The following is an 18,223-nucleotide window of genomic DNA, read 5'->3' as shown; positions in this document are numbered from 1 at the left end:
GCTCTTAAGGACAACGATTTTTTATATTTTTATAGTATCCCGAGCCATTTGGAAACTTATCTTCACTCTGCTCTTCAAACAGAAAAGTATGTAGGCCTAGCTGAAATGTATGCTGTTTTAAGTGACCATGAAGTAAGTTTTAGTGAATTCCATAATGTTCAAGATATTGTTCAGTGTTTGACCTTTCGTTTTAATGTAGATTTAGATATATGAAGAAAACAGCAGCGGTTATAAGTGAAACTCCTGGCATCAGCAAGTTGTGTCTGAAAAAATGAAATAATAAATCTCGAAATGAAATACTACTGAAAGCTCATGTATGTAGGTGACATCATTTTGAAAATTAGTGTCCAGGGAAACAATCTTACAGTTGAGGAGATACAGTGAGATGCCCACTCCTGTTTTTGTTCAACATACCTGTGTGAATCAGCTCTTTCTTAATTATTTAACCAAGATAAAAGCTTCACAACTCTCAAGTCTGGTAGAAAAACATGTGAAAAATTCACTGGTTGCTCTTAGAAATTATTCACCTCCCTTTCAGACTTTGGTCTAAATTGGATAAAATTCTAACGCAGATACCGTATCACATTAAATTAAAATGTACAGATGTATTTTTGTGCTGTTTATTTCAGTAACTATATTTATATTGAATTATAGTGTTTATTCACTTATTGTTCTTGCTCAAATATGCTCTCCTCCTATTGACGTCGAAAGTATACAAGGTGTTTCATAATTCCTATTACAAACATTTAGGGGTTGTAGAGGGGACTAAGTAGATAAAGTTTTAATTAGGAACCCATGTCCGGAAATGTATCGTTTCGATGCAAAATAAGTTTGAAGATCGAATCGATTTCATATCTCCCACTTCACTAGAGACAATGAGTTCTTGCCAGTGTGCACTACAAGAGTGGTTCCAAGTATCGCCTAACGGGTCCCAGGTACTTGACCTTCCTGCAAGAGATACTGGTAGAGTTATGTGAAGATTTGCCACTGTCACTACGTGGGCAAATGTGGTTCCAACATGATAGCGCACCCGCGCACTTTTCATCCACGAACATCTCCACCAAACATTCGAGGAAAGGTGGATAGGTCGAGGTGGTCCAACTCCTTGGCCACCACGGTCGCCAGATTTAACTCTCTCGACTTTTTACCTTGGGACCACATGAATAACCTTGTTTATGAGACTCCTGCAGAGTCGGAGGAAGATCTTCATTGTCTCTAGTGACGTGGGAGATGTGAAATCGATTCGATCTTGAAACTTATTTTGCATCGAAACGATACATTTCCGGACATGGGTTCCTAATCAAAACTTTATCTACTTAGTCCCCTCTAAAACCCCTAGACGTTTGTAATAGGAATTATGAAACACCCTATATGTATGGTAGATCAGTTAAAATAAGTAGATCGCGCTTCAGTTAGGGTCTAAAGTTGCCCAGGCCTGCTCTATAGAATATTGTTAGATTTCTAGAAAGAGAGGAAAGGTTGTTCATATCATTGCTTTACTGTAATGTAGTCCTATTATTTCCTCAAATAATTTCATAGTTGTTATGAAGTCTCGATACTTCTTACACCATTCAAACCCATTGTATTACACTTATTGTACAGCCAGAAAACACTTCGGAATTACTAGAAGTTACATCGAATTTCAGCAGAAGTTAAAGCAGTTCGATTTTCTTCCGAAACATTTTTCGAACTATATGAACAGCTTTAAATAAGAGCATTGACTTGAAGTTGTCTTATTTTCCCTGTCTTGATATTATTTTTATGTTCAAAATAATGGACGATGTGAAATGAACAGTTGATTGAATAATTTTGTCCATCTGCATTATATGCATGCATCAGTAAATAGACACAAATTGACTTGGAATAATGACGATTTTACGAAGCTTCGAACGTGATCTATCATAAAACCTGTTCTGAGTTAATAACAGACGCTTACAAGTTACAGAATCCCTAGCTTGTATCGCTCAGATACTCAAGATGTAGTTGGCATGAACCAACAACCTCAGTATCGATTCCTCGATATTCTCTACTTGAGACTCGTATCGGTCCGTGTTGTGAAATAAAGGAAACGATCACAAGCAGTATTTATTTTCTGCCACTTCTTTGTGCTGTGGTTGTGATTGTAATTGGTGCACTTTGATCTGACGGTTAATACGCGTGCAGAACACTTCTTTGACAGCAGACAATTTGAGGAGACCGCAGAACTGTGTACTTTGTCACACAGTTGTAACGTGTGGGCTGTACAACGCAGCAGTTTGCCACTCTATATTAATGCAGAGCAAACAGAAACACGTCATGTGCATTCAGTTGCAGGAAACATGGCGACCACGCTCACAGCTGACTTGTTAAGGAAATAAATTTTCTCTTATTCTGATCGTTCTACTTCTCTCCCGAGGAACATATAATATCTAATCTTAGATTTGTTAGATGAGAATGATATCTTAATTAAGGCATGGTGTTGTTCCAATTATTTATGTATTAATGAAAGTAAAGTAACAGATCTTAAATTTAGCTTAGATAGAAAAAGTGATGCTCTTCATAATAACATCAAATTTTTGGGTATTTATATTGGAGGCGGTTTGGGCTGGGATAGCCATATCAACATGAGTTCGAGTAAGATATCTAAAGGAATATTTATGTTAAGATGTTTGTCTAAAACTGTGGACACAAAAGTGCTATTAACTGTATATTTTTCATATATTCATAGTCATCTTCAATATGGTGTTTTATTATGGGGGAATCATAGTTCATCTTTTAATAGTTTTAAATTACAGAAGAAAGCAGTGAGAATTATTTGTCATGTTGGACCAAAAGAACATTGTAAACCTTTATTTCAATCCTGTAAAATTCTCACTCTTCCATCGCTATATATTGCAGTGTTTGTTATATACCAAACTGAATATTGATAATTTCCCATTGAACTTGCATTTTCACGAACACCAAACGAGAAGTTGTAATGATGTAAGACTTGATTTATGCAGATACAAGATTACACAAAACAATTTTTATTATATATCTCTGAAGTTGTATAATAGCTTACCAAGTTCAACTAAAAATTTTAATTACGATTTATTCAAATCGTTAATTAAACGAAAATTGTGTGAAAACAGTTTGTACAGTATTAATGACTATTTTGAATTGGTAAATTCTTTTGTATAATCTTATTTATATTGGCGTTGCTATGCATAATGATTTATGTCCAAGCAATAAAGTAGCTACAGTATCTATCTATCTATCTATCTATCTATCTATCTATCTATCTATCTATCTATCTATCTATCTATCTATCTATCTATCTATCTATCTATCTATCTATCTATCTATCTATCTATCTATCTATCTATCTATCTATCTATCTATCTATCTATCTATCTATCTATCTATCTATCTATCTATCTATCTATCTATCTATCTATCTATCTATCTATCTATCTATCTATCTATCTATCTATCTATCTATCTATCTATCTATCTATCTATCTATCTATCTATCTATCTATCTAAATCTAATCTAATCTAATCTATCTATCTATCTATCTATCTAATCTATCTATCTAATCTAATCTAATCTAATCTAATCTAATCTAATCTAATCTAATCTAATCTAATCTAATCTAATCTAATCTAATCTATCTTATCTAATCTATCTTATCTAATCTAATCTATCTTATCTAATCTATCTTATCTTATTTAATCTAATCTATCTTATCTTATTTAATCTAATCTATCTTATCTTATTTAATCTAATCTATCTTATCTTATTTAATCTAATCTATCTTATCTATCTAATCTATATCTATCTATCTATCTATCTATCTATCTATCTATCTATCTATCTATCTATCTATCTATCTATCTATCTATCTATCTATCTATCTATCTATCTATCTATCTATCTATCTATCTATCTATCTATCTATCTATCTATCTATCTATCTATCTATCTATCTATCTATCTATCTATCTATCTATCTATCTATCTATCTATCTATCTATCTATCTAATCTAATCCATTATTCTGGAGAAAGATTAAAAATGAAAATAGCTATCCTGCATTTCGTACATTTTTACGTTCTGAAAAAAAAATGTGTCAAGAAGACACGTATTTTCTCATTCACGTTTTATGCGTTTGATACCATTAAATTTTCTTACGAACGAATTTGTGGATGTGTGAATATTTCCATTCATAGTTATATTATTGTCCCGCGTCGTAGCCTGCGTAATTTAAGACGTCATGCCTTGGACTAAGCTGCACGGAATGAGCGTTGATTTGAGTTTTCTTGGGGAAAGAAATTTGCTCATGAAATTTCCGTCATTGTATGGGACCGATGGCCACCCAACACCGTGTTGAATTTTTGGATCCAGAGTATTCACTCTGGAATTCCGGTTATGTAAGCCAGCTCATAAGGACTGGGAGAACGTGCTGACCACACGTTTCCCCGGTACTGGTTCTGTGATCGTTCATTTCTACTGAGGCATGTGAATGTAAGGCCAACAGTTGACTGATTTACCTTGGCTTCTATAGGCTGTCGCGCCACGAAAATAAATATTATTGTCATGTGTACGCCTACTATGGCAAAAAGAACTACAGTTTCGGCTCGTCGCTCATGGATGGGGACACGTGAAGTAAAGTACCCCGCCACTGGTAGGTGTCCTATATATAAGGTGGAAGTAATGTAACTGTGCAGATTTTAACGGCTTATTCCTTGGACAGAGTGCAACAAAAAATATAATGCCATATTAGTCCCAAATGAATACTTTCCCCCCAGATATTACCACTATTACTCGATAAGTACTATTCGTACGATTCTGATTTTTACTCTTATTATAGAAACTGTTAAGGAACTATTTAATGACGTAACATTGGAATCTGCATTGTGAGCGATGTAGATAAGAGAAGAGAAACAAACCGGGTGGTGGGGCATTACAAATGTGACAACAAATACACTACCACTTATCGGTTCACAGCAGTTCAGTCAGCTACCTATAGTACAGTAATTATACAGGTACAGTTATCGGAAGTGTTAAGTTATGTTTTTCAAGATGCCTTATAAATTTTCGACTGCAGAATACCCCGATATTGTGTATGTTTATGGTTTGTGCGCTGGAAGTACCTTGAATGCCGTCACTGAATATGAACGACGGTTTCCGAACAGAAGGGTACCATATCGAAGAGTATTTACTGTCTATGGGGTTGGGTGAAGGACTTGGTATAGCAAAGGAACGGGGAAACGAGAGAAGCGCTAATCGACCGTATTTTGGATGCGGCATAAAGAACAACGTGCAACTCTCCCGAGCGATGAGCGCGATTCACGTCCGAGCGCAACAGTGCATTGAAGCAGAAGGAGGTACCTTTCAAAATGTGCCAAAACATGGACCCCGACATCTAGAATATTGGGTATGTATGCATACGTGAATATAAACTTTAAATTTGTCCGATATCTGTTTCTTAATGCGAGTTAGTACAATGGAATCCCAGAAGTTTTTGTGAAATCAAAGAGCCATATCTCCGTAACTGTTCGAAAACGGACCTATATTCATATGAACTTTTTCACTCAGAATGACTTCAGAATTCACATCCTAAATTATTTACCTTTCCTCGTGAATCACCCTGTATTTCCTATCGATATGAACAAAAATCACGATCCTACTCGCAATAGTTCCCGAATAAGAGGTTATTAAACATTTGGTAAAAACATTTTTTTTCTGAAAAAAAAAACTATGAACTTTCCACCATTATATTGTATCACTTCCACTCTGTATATTTCTGAAGAATAATTTTCCTATTCTGGGCAGCAAAGGAGAAAGCGAGTCGTCCCTCCTCTGCGAAAATAGCAAATCGCACACTGATTGATTTCATCAAGTGCATCCGTTTCGTCATTTAATTACGGAAACAGCGCGAATATTATAATAGCACTCCTTTATCATCTCCGCAGGCAGCATTCTCTCGTTTGCAAACACAGGACTGCAAGGTGAAGAACGCATAACGAGCTCGCAGGCCTATGTGATAGAGAGAACATTGTTTTTGGTTTCGTATTACTATAATTTCATGTGTTTTTGCTTATTTATTTTATTTCTCTCGCTTATATTGGGATCTGATATGTCCGTTCGTATCTTATTTTACAGCACTACGCATTTGCGGTGGTCATTGAGACGTGAGAGAGTATCGGACATGGCTAGACAAAAGACTGCACATGGTAACCTACTTCTCTAGCACGGATCGGTCTTCCCGTACTGTTTAACACTCAAGTCTTTCCGTATTGTTAATGCAGGTCTGTTCCTTGCCAAAAGTCAAACAAAAGAGCAAAGTTGAAGAGTTGTTGAGTGGTCCATTGTTAAGTGCCAAGCCTCTGAGGAAGCAGCTACCCACAATATCAGACAATCGATTGTGGCTGCCACTTGCTACAACCGAAGTTGGCAGATGAGGTCAGTACGTTTACAATTTGCCAGGCTTTGAGGGCGATTCCAAACAGAAGTTCTTCTCAACTTCATTTCAGTTAATTTCCTATTTAAGTTAAAAATAATCTCTCGTCTACCAAGTCTGCTTTCGCATATTATTTATTTATTCATTCATTCATTTGCTGGACAACAGCCATAGGCCAATAAAAGTCCAGCTCAGTGATACAAATAATGCAATAAAATGAACAACTATGGCACACATTACATAATAGAGATAACAACAAAATAAAGAACATAGATTACAGTGATTAGTTTACAAGAATTAATACTATAATATTTTATGGAAAGAAGTTGATTCATACAAAAGTATTACCAATACGTGTAGAAAGATAATGCAATTAATATTAGCAAAGACATTGCCATGTTCTAATACTTCTATAATTTGAATGGATCGAAATCGCCTACATGTAAGTTAGCATGTTTAATACATCTGGAGACCGGCGAGGAAGATTTAGAATTTCTAATGTAGAAGAGTTTGTGATGTCTCATGTCCTTCATAGGAATACGAAGGCTGACATTGTTTAAGAAAGATTGACAAAGTCACCTTTAAGGACCTTACATAAGAATAAGTAATCGAGATCATGACGTCTGGCATACAGGCTTCGACATTTAAAGTGCTCGCATTTTTTATCATAGTTATACTCAGAGTTATTAGGCAGGAATCGGTAAGAACATAATGAAATAAATTTCCTTTGAATATTTTCCAGTTTTGCCGAATCAGAACTAGTAATGGAGTTCCAAACTACAGATGCATATTCAAGTTTCGATCTCACTAATGTATAGTATAGTATTAAAAGAGAGTCAGGTGTGGAAAAAGAATAATTGACCGAATTATTCCTAACATTCTTGTTGCATGGTTATAAATATAATTAATGTGGTTGTGAAAATATAATTTGTCAATTAATACACCGAGGTCTCTAATACAATCTTTTCTGTTAATTAATACATTTTTAGATGATAGTTATATTTTAATGTAGAGGTTTTCCTTGAAAATGATATTACGTAAGTTTTGGATTCATTAATCTTCATCCCGTTATCAACTGACCAATTGTTAATTGAATTAATGTCATCCTGAAGAAATTGACAGTTGGCAACACTATTGATTTTTCGAAATTTTTTAAGATCATCAGCGAATAATAGATAGTCAGAACTTATTCTTTTGCAAATGTCGTCAATGAAGATTAAAAATAGAAGAAGTAATAATAATATAATAATAACAACAACAACAATCCGTGGCGCCACAGCCCTTAAAGGGCCCAGACCGACCAGCCGGCTGCTGGCCTCACGTTCACATTCCGAAGCAGAGGTGGACGATCATCCAACCAGAATGGAGGTATAGTATGGTTAGCACGATGATCCTCCAGCCGTTATAGCTGGTTTTCGCTACTTATCATAGCTCCCAAAGTACTTCTCGATGCTGAGTGGGCACTGGTCCCTTTCACTGGCCGAAATTTCATGAGAAAATTTCTTCTCCCAAGAGGACTCGAACGAGCGCGCATTCCGTAACGCGAGTCCTAGGCAGGATGCCTTAGACCACGACGCCACAGCGCGGGACGCCTTCGCATATAGGGAACATAATATCATTCGGGACTTGAGAAAGATCTCCATTTGCGTAACTCGATCAGTTCTTCATAACTATCTCTAGTTGAATTCAGTCTCTCCTCATTTTCATGTTCAGTATTTCATTCACTTGTAAGCATCGTACTAGGTAGGCTACTATATTTCGAATTCCCGCACTGGAAAATGACAAGCGTCGTAGTTGTATGACGAAAGTTCCTCTAGCATTCGCCATAACAGATATAGTTTTGTGTTAATAGATCGTTAGATTAGAGCAGTGTTGCCAACCGTAAACTACGACGTGGATCGTACATGTAGTACGATAATTTGGTATTATCACAGTCTACTATATACAGTCTCGAAGCTCAATATGTAGTAAAAATGCAAACATGGGCAGTTGCCCACCACTAGGGTCGCTACTATCGCCTCATCATCACAGATCTCTCCTAGCAGATGACAAAATATGTTACACTTTCGTTGTCGTGTTCTTTTGGAAAAATTAACACCTTCCTTCCATTATTGAAATATTAAATGGATAAAGTTCATTTATTATTTTAATGAAGTATATTAAATTCCACCATAAACTCGAAGATACCTGCAAGAAATAGGTTAATATTTTTGTTTGTGCAAAACGAACTGAAATTTACTATAATCGCTTCACTCATTCAAGATTATAGCGATAATGAACTATGAAGCCAATAAATATTAATTTGCATTTCCCTTTACAACAATATAATAACAATAATAGTGGAAATATGAATTAATGGGAGTAACTTACGTGTACCGGTACTTGTAGTGTAGGCTTACGTAGTTAACAAAGTGGGATGAGGTTAAGCAATAATAATCACACCAGAATTGGAAATAAAACGTGACCAATAAATTCGATTGTAACAGACTTACTTTTTCTACATCTCTAGTAAAGTAACAAATAAAAATAACAACAAAATTAACAGCTATAATTAAAAACATATCCTTTGAAAAAAAAGTAGGCCTAAGTTGTCTGAAAATGTACAATTATTCAAGGAATCAGCTGATACAGACGTAGAATTAGTGCAAAGCTTTTCTCAGCTTCAGGTAATAAAAGAACAGGTTTATTTGAAACATCAAATAAAGTTTGAACTGCATTCCAGATTAATTTATTTTTGTTTTCATTCATAAATTGTGTGTTTTCAAAATGAAGAAAGCAAAACTTTATATTATTATAAAGATATGCTTCATTATTTGTCATTAGATCTTCCCTCCTGCTGTTTATTAACCACTTTTTGCATCTAGAAGTAAAATAAGAAATAGATGTTAGGATTTTTCTTCACGAGCATCAATGTGAAATACGCAACGACCTAGCACTCGATGGAAATACGACTCAGTCCACTCTAAATCCAAAGTCGACCGTGGACAGTCTATTGTTTCTAGTTGCTAACCGCTTGGAGCGCTTTATCGCGAGATTTGCAAAAAATCACCTCAAGCTTCGCGACTGTATATAGTAGATTGTGATATTATATACGATCGTACGATCCAACCCGCGGATAGTACGATCCTACTGACAAATAGGAAAAAACATGTTAAAAGAGAGATTTTACAAATTTGTTAAAATTTACGACATTTGGAATTTCATACTCGTATATATTTCTGCAGTAATTATTATATTTCACTTATGCAATCAATCAATCACAGTAGTTTATTTATTTATGTATGTATTTATTTATTTATTTATTTTCTTCATATAATGGAAAAGTACTAACGTAATAATGATAAATATCCAGTTTCTATAAAAGATAGATAAATTTACATAGATGCTGGTACTATTTCGCTAAAATGGATATAACGGGTTCGGGAATGCAAATCCCACAGAAAATAGAAATCCGGTATTCTAAAAAGGCATGTTATATAGTGGACTGATTTTACCTCATACTGTACCATAAATCAAACAAGAATATTATTTTGATTGTGTATATACTGTACATATAGCTAGACTTCAGTAGATGCTTCCATTTGACTGCTTTCGACTCCAGCACAACTCTGTGTATACAGACTCTGCGTCACACAGTCTATATGAACATCCTCGGTGAGTGTGTGTTGGTAGTGCAGAGGAATGCATGGAATCACATTTTCAAATGCGACAATGTCCACATTGCATTTGCAAATTGTGTTTGAGATAATTGCGGTGCTGCGACAGAATATCTGCACCGATATCTGCACCACACAATTCCTCGTTTGCACAGATTTTAATTTTTTTAAAGAACTTTTTCACTGGCCGCGACAGAATGTAAAACATTTTCACAACAACACTGAGACCTAAGTGATATTTTATACTTAATTCATCATGGACTTCCTGAGCTCTATTTTATGGTAGAACGGCACTGGTCTAGACGTCAAAAAAAAAAAAAAAAAAATACAGAAAATTACAAACCACTCCAGTCGATGCACAGTAGTTTCAAATAAAGGGTGCGTCAAAAGAACGGATGGATTTCAAACTATCGATACGCAACGAGGAGAGAGAGATAGTGAGGGGGACCACGACTGTTGGGTCAGCCATAGAATGCAGTTTCAGTTGAGAATATGGTGTTGGTCTGGTGTACAACGTGCTTTCATCGTAGAGACATTTTTGAAAAATGAAGAGTCTGTGATCGCCACTCAGGACTCATTTCGACATCGGATGTCACGCTAGGATTCCAACTCGGAATACAATTTTGCGGTGGGTGGCTTCATTTCGTATCGCAGGTTCAACATTAAAGAAGAAATCACCTGGACGAAATTCTATTGCACTGAGATTGTCCGAGGCTACGGTAAGATCTCGCGCCCTGCGACTTCTTTCTTTGGGACCATTTGAAGGCGTAAGTTTGTAAACATCGATCACATACACTGGACGAACTGAAGACAGCGATTCGTGAATAAATCGTGGCAATTGCACCAGCTATGACTGTGAAAGTGATGGCGAACATCAGAAAACGCCTCGATGCCTGTATTGAAAGCCAAGGACATCATATGGATAATGTTGTTTTCCATAAATAAACTGCATGTATTGGTGAATATGTTGATAACAATAAATTTTTGATTTGATGAATCTTTACAATTTTCTTGCCATGTGAAATCCATCCGTTCTTTCTGACGCACCCTGTATGACTCGCATTGGCATTCAAGAACAAGAATTAATAAAGATCACTGGTCATAGCTATGCATCTTCCCTGAAACCCCATTTACAAATAAATGAAGAGCACCATTCGGAAATCCTGAATAAGTTGAGGAATACACCATGTACATCAACGAGTTTCACTTCTTTTACGCACACGTCCAATATAACATCAACTGAACCACCAACCACTAAAACATTTAAATTTGAAAATTGTACTTTCAATAATTGTTCCTTTTAAAATTATTCATGTTTATTTTTTATTTCATCATCCCTAATTAAAACTTTCCTAAGACTTATTATATATATATATATATATTATTTAGGTTATGTTATAGCTTCTGCTATATGACATTATGTATAGTCACGTATCAGAGATTGTTTTAATAAAAATGAAACTGAATCAACCAAGCCTTCTTGACTAATAACCGTCCACAGAGTTCAATGAAGATTCCATAGTTGGCTCAACTGATAACAAGAAAACAGCTAATCATAACACACTACTGCCATCTAGCGTAATATTTGTAATGTTGAGATGGTACAATACATATGAAGACAGTTGTATTTTCGCAAGTCAATTAATATTTTATTGTATTGGAGTACTTCGTTACTCCTAATCTTTATATACTTTCCTCTAATCGTGTAATAGTCAATTAAATCCCACTCGAGTTTTGATTTTCTCTAGATAAATCAAAACCTCTAGTGAGATTACTGTTGATAAAAGTCGCGTGTACACATCCTAGACGCATTTCGAACTCAAGACCGTGATTTCGTAGCATCACAACTACTACAGTATATGAATATGTATATAAATTAAGTATACCACGACCAGTATATTCATGTTACACATAAAATAAAATTATGCAATCTTAGGCTAATGCCCTTCTTTTGAATGCTGATTGAACTATAGGCTCTTCCCGTCTTCAGAGCAGGAAGCTACGGCAACATTGAAATGCCTTCACTCGTATCCCCATAAAACCAAAAGTATCTTCTTGATATGACTTTGGGCATCTATAATCCCAAAAAATGATTTTGACATGTCGTACTACCTTCCATGTACAGCGATTTCTCAAAAAATATTGGGCGTACTATAGGCCTCTTTTCTTCATAAATCTTGATCGATATGTATGAATTAATTCTCTGGGGAATTACGTACAATAAACAGAAATAGTTTACACGTCAATAAAGCGGTTTTTATTTGAAAAGAAAATAACATTAACAATTTGCCGTAAATAGGATGTAATGTCTTAAAAGTGACTAGCCTACGTTTTTATTGAAAGTAAAAATAGGGAAAGTGTCACGTTTCATTTGTAACAGAAGACAGTGACGTCATGTACTGAAAAAATGAATTAAAGCATAGGACAAAGTCTACCGCTGTTAGCGCGTCTGACCGTAAAACGAGCGGGCCCCAGTTGGGTTTTTTTTCCGGGGTTTTCCTTCAACTAATTGAAGCAGAATTGCTGGGTAACTTTCGGCGTTGGTCTAACGATTCAATTAGCCATCATTAATTCACATATCGAATAATTTGAAGGGAAAAATTGTTCCGGTGCCGGGTCTCGACTGAGCTCAGTCGGTAGAGCGTTGGTACGATCAGTCAAAGGTCCTGGGTTCGAGACCCGGCCCGGAACAATTTTCTCCTTGAAATTATTCAAATCAGCTTCACAGGGAGCTATACCTGAAAGCCAGATTTACATACTATACGTCACTGTTCGTTAACAGAAAACCACAATTCAAGTCACACAGAGTTTGTGTGAACTCAATGTTGGATTTCTGACGTCTTGTCAGCCCGCTTGAGGTATGTGGATATGAAGGGAAAAATTGGGCCGGTGTCTGGTACGTTCCTGGGTAGCTCAGTCGGTAGAGCGTTGGTGCGTTCAGCCAAAGGTCCCGTGTTCGAGACCCGGCCCCGTGACAATTTTCTCCGTGAAATTATTCAAATCCGCTTCATAGAGAGCTATACCTGTAAGCCATATTTGCAATTCACATATCCGCAATCCATACAATAATCCGGATTAAGTACACGGTGCAGCGTTCTGCACTTGTATAAGAGCGCGGCCGTTCGGCTACCCAGTCATTCATAGAATAAGAGTGATAAGTACAGAAAGCCTCTGGTTGCACTGTAAGCCTTCGGATCTCTCCTTCGTACAAGAGAGAAAAAAATAGAACAAACCCATATCATACTAAAGGAGCAGGTTTAAGTTGCTCAGTAACTAAAGTATAAATTATATACAGCCTATAAGAGTTCTGTTTTCCAAATAAAACGCTAATTTATCTTATGAAAAAATATATACTTTAATTTATTTTTAAATGAGAGAACTATTACACTGGGACTTTGGAATATATTAGAGCCAAAAATAAAATATAAACTTCTGAATACATTAATCAAAACAGAATATACAAAAACATGTCCACTTTCTAGGTAACAGTTTTGTTTATACACTTTTATTATTTACACTTTCGAAAAACAATACCTTTTAGCATAACCTTTCGACTTTGTTACTGTTTGGCAACTCCTTGTCATTCATTTTACCAAGTTTTTACACTGTTCTTGTTCGATTTTAGACCATTTTTCTCTCACTACACGTTCGAAATCCTCTATGTTTGTACACTTCTGCTTTCCCATGCTCCTTTTCAAAATTTCCAACAAATGTTCGATGGGCCTTAAGTCTGGTGATTGAGGAGGTGTTCGCAGTTGTTGGGATAGGCTATGTTCCATATGAGGAAATCCTTATTGATTTGAGCAATATGTTTACTGTCATTGTCTTGTTGGAACATTTATACACAAGTGGCATCCCCATTTTTTTTTTTTTTTGCATTCTGCCTAAAATTTCATTTTAAAATGTTATTGTACACATACTTATCCATAACACAATCTTTGAATTCAGTATTCCCCACACCATTTGCAGACATACATCCCCACAATAGTATACATCCACCCCCGTGCTTCACTGTAGGTAATGTGTTATTTCCGTCCTTATCTGTGTTGGGCTTTCTCCATATCCTATGAATGCCATCGGCACCATAAAGATTTATCTCCGTCTCATCTGACCAAATCACACTGTTCTAAAATTCCTCATCCTTACCAGCATGTTCTTTATCGAAGTCCAATCTTCGAGCTTTATTTGTCTGATTAATGTACGACCTCTTTCGTGATCACCTGCCATAGTAACCATTCTTCCACAACACATGCCGGATAATTCGATTATTGATCTTCGTGTTTGCAGACTCTTCAATCATGCCTCGTATTTGTGGAACACTTATTCTTGGATTTTTTGATTAACTTGAATCTTTCGTCACATGCATTTAGCAATTTTTGCTTGGTTTTTCTTGCCAAGTTATTCCAAGTTCCATGATTTCAACATTTTTCTACAATGTGTTGTACTGTAGAATGTGTTTTATGCACTACTTTACCTATTTTTCTATAGGAATAGCCTTTCAGAGCCAGGCGAACAATAACTTTCTTTAAATCCCAACTGAGCTCCTTACGACGCTCCATTGTACACAATTCTGAATAACAGACTAACAGCAAGTGACATCCACTGAAAGACAGCCCTGTGTGCACTGCATGCTTGTTTACTATGCATCTAAACGTAACTACTAGAGTCGTGCAAAACCGGTTACAAGAGATAGGAAGAGACATATTGCTACTGAACGCCTGGCGCCATAGACAGTATGCGAAGCTCTTCTGTCTCGCGGAGTAGTCCAATATTCGGTTTGACGAATGTCCGAGTCTCACTCGGTTGGACGGCTCTGGATCACGAAAGACAGATAATATTGAGCCATCCAGGAGTTCCACGAATCGTTGCAAGGACGCGATTATCATCGTGTACTTTGGATTGATATTTCCTTCTCTCTTCCCATTGATTGATTGATTGATTGATTGATTGATTGATTGATTGATTGATTGATCCAGGTAATGCAACAGCATGCATCATGAAGCTACAATATTTAGACTTAAGAGTGCTTTTATTTTTATTAATAACTTTTTATCTCCTTAAAAATGATTTATTAGTGAAATAATAATACATCCACTTACAACAAATTTCACAATTTGGGACATCTGCCCGAATTCTACGGCTGACCACTAGGATCGAGAATACAAAGGAGAGGTTAAATTAAAAATACAATATGATTGCGGAGAGAATACGGAACAATGATAAATTTAAAAATAAAGTACAATTTAAATTAATAATTAATAAACAATAATTAAAAGACATAAGCTATATTAACTACTTTTTCAGAGGTAGCCTATGTATTATGAGTTTAAAGTATGAATATTACAATAGTAAATGTATACATATTTGCTCTTCTATTTTGTAAGTAACTGTAATTTATTTTATTCTTGTATTAGTTTACATGTCAGATTTCATCTATGCATTATTTCCTTTGTTACCGGTGTCCATTAGCTGATTTATTTATTAGTTATGAAGATAAATGTACCAAAGTGTCCAATCAATTATAATCCTATTTCAAGCTAACTTACTTAGTTACTTACTTATGGCTTTTAAAGAACCCGGATGTTCATTGCCGCCCTCACATAAACCTGCCATCGGTCCCTATCCTGTGCAAAATTAATCCAGTCTCTACAATCCTATCCCACCTCCCTCAAATCCATTTTAATATTATCCTCCCATCTACTTCTTGGTCTCCCCAAAAGTCTTTTTCCCTCCGGTCTCCCAACTAACACTCTATATGCATTTCTGGATTCGCCCATACGTGCTACATGTCCTGCCCATCTCAAACGTCTGGATTTAATATTCCTAATCATGTCAGGTGAATAATAGAATGCGTGCAGTTCTGCGTTGTGTAACTTTCTCCATTCTCCTGTAACTTCTTCCCTCTTAGCCCCAAATATTTTCCTAAGAATTTCAAGCTAACACTTTTTTTTAATTAGGAAAATTAAATGTCCTTCAATTGTTACTCCATTTGTGTAGTTACAAAATGTCATCAGAGTTCCTGTATGATGAAATTAGAGTCCTGCAAAACCGGTTGAAAGCCGAACAAACTTGCATAGCGCTACTGAACGCCTGGCTTTATAGGCAGTATGCGAAGTACATCTGCTTGCGTACTGCCTGAGTATTTGGTTGAACGTGTATTCGAGTTGATTCGATCTCTCTGTGAATGGACGGCTCTGGAGTATAAATTGAAGATCACAGTGAACCATCCAGATATTATAGCTGCGGATCATCAAGAGGAACAAACAGCATGCAGCGTGAAACTACAGACGTTGTAAAGTATAAATTGCAGAGAAAAACTTTCGGTATCCACAAATTTCCAAGGTTGTAATTTTTGCTTACACTAGAAAACTGAATTATAATATTACAATAATGACACACTTAAAAAACAGTAAACTCGATCAATAGTAAAACTAAAACAAAAATAACTTTATATCTTCTGAAACCTACTACAACCAATGTTTTTAGTATGTTTACTATGACTAGAGAATTAAACGTAATATAGGTTTTTCCATTCATTTAAGTGAACCTTATCGCCCCGTACAATCTGCAGGGTTATTTCACTTCTACCCTGTATATGAATAGCTACTGTTTTGGAGGAATGCATTTAGAGTTAATAATTATTTAATTTTATGTTTTGTGATTAATTGTAATTCTATTTTGGATTTATTTACTTATTATATCTCACATTACACATTATGCTCATTTCATTTTCTACATACTAAATTGATGGAAAGATCACCAAACAACTCTAACCTCTCTAGCAACACTTGTGAAACGAATATTGGCCATTCCATGAATAAGTGTTTGCACCGAGAGTAACTTTAGACTAGTAAAACAGATTTATTAATACATAAACACAAGAAGTCAACTCTGATCATGTAGTCTATGATAATAGGCCCTAATAATAATTGTGAACATCAAATAGTTGATATTAGCACGTGTGTAATAAAATAGTTCTTTGAATGACACTTGTTTTCTCTGAAGTAGATTTCTTCTATACAGAATGATTTGTTTCTAAACCTTGCTATTCTTTTGTTATTCATAGTTTAGAAATGTGTAAATTATACTTATTTTGTACAGAACAACCACCATTGGGAGCCAAAGTAATCGTATTGTTGAAAATAACATTACTGTTTATCTTTTTAAATTGATTTCTTAATAAATAATATTGCAACTGATTAGAATAATTAAAAAGCATACATCTATTGTTTTAGAGGTAGGCCTATGCATTTTTTCAATTTAAAGTACAAACGTCATAATGGACTTGTGTACTTATTTCCCATTTTGTTTTACAATGAATTGTAATTATATTTTTTAATATGTTTACATTATGATATTTCACATTATACATTACGTCTATTTCCTTCGATGGCTGTGTCCATTGTTCATTTATTTGTTACTAGTCAAATTACTGCAAGTTCGAAATACAAAAATAAATGTATTAAAGTGTCAAATTATTTGTATTCCTATTTGAAGCAAACATATTTTTGTAATTAAACAAAATAAATATCCTTCAATATTATTACTCTGTTTGCATAGCCTACTGAGAAAATGTTAAAAAGTTATTGTATGATGAAATGTACCTGGTGTTATTTGGAGATCGTATTTTCTTCCTCACCATTTCTTTCTGTGTGAGATTTGTGTTCTAAATAATTCGCGATCTTACATGAACTTATGTAATATCGATCATTGGGTTATACAAATCGAACAAGATTCAGTCAATATGTGACGAGAAAGAGTTACGACGTGATCAAATGATGAAGTTATGACGTATACTGTTTAACACTGGTATGGAAAAACGCCAGCTATATAGCGTTTATTGGTAAGAAAAAATACATGGCTTGTGCACGTCTTGTTCTGTGAAAAACTATAACATTGTTTAACATATCTATAAGCAACTTTCATTAGTAAAACTCTAAAAGTTTAAAATATAAACAATACTTATAAAGTTACTGCAAGTTCAGAATAATAAAGAAAATATATGTGTTATAGTGTCGAATGAACTGTAAGAATACTTGCAAACACTTTTTTTTCAATAAGACAACGTAAATTTCCTTGTTACTCCGGTTGTGTACTAGAAAAACGTTATTTTCATGTAAATGCGCCTGATGTTCTGTCTACT

At 35.2% G+C, this 18,223-nt stretch overlaps 1 protein-coding gene across 1 annotated transcript in view; it reads left to right on the top strand.

The window, feature by feature from the left end:
* The window catches only part of LOC138693260 (uncharacterized), a 519,508-nt gene that overhangs the window by 13,900 nt on the left and 487,385 nt on the right, over positions 1-18,223 (top strand). The gene's annotated exons all lie outside the window — the stretch shown is intronic.

This window comes from Periplaneta americana, chromosome 17, assembly GCF_040183065.1.
Source record: "Periplaneta americana isolate PAMFEO1 chromosome 17, P.americana_PAMFEO1_priV1, whole genome shotgun sequence".
In the NCBI taxonomy this organism is placed as follows: Eukaryota; Metazoa; Arthropoda; class Insecta; order Blattodea; family Blattidae; genus Periplaneta; species Periplaneta americana.
Note: the sequence above shows the minus strand (reverse complement) of the source record. Positions and strands in the feature narration are given on the sequence as shown.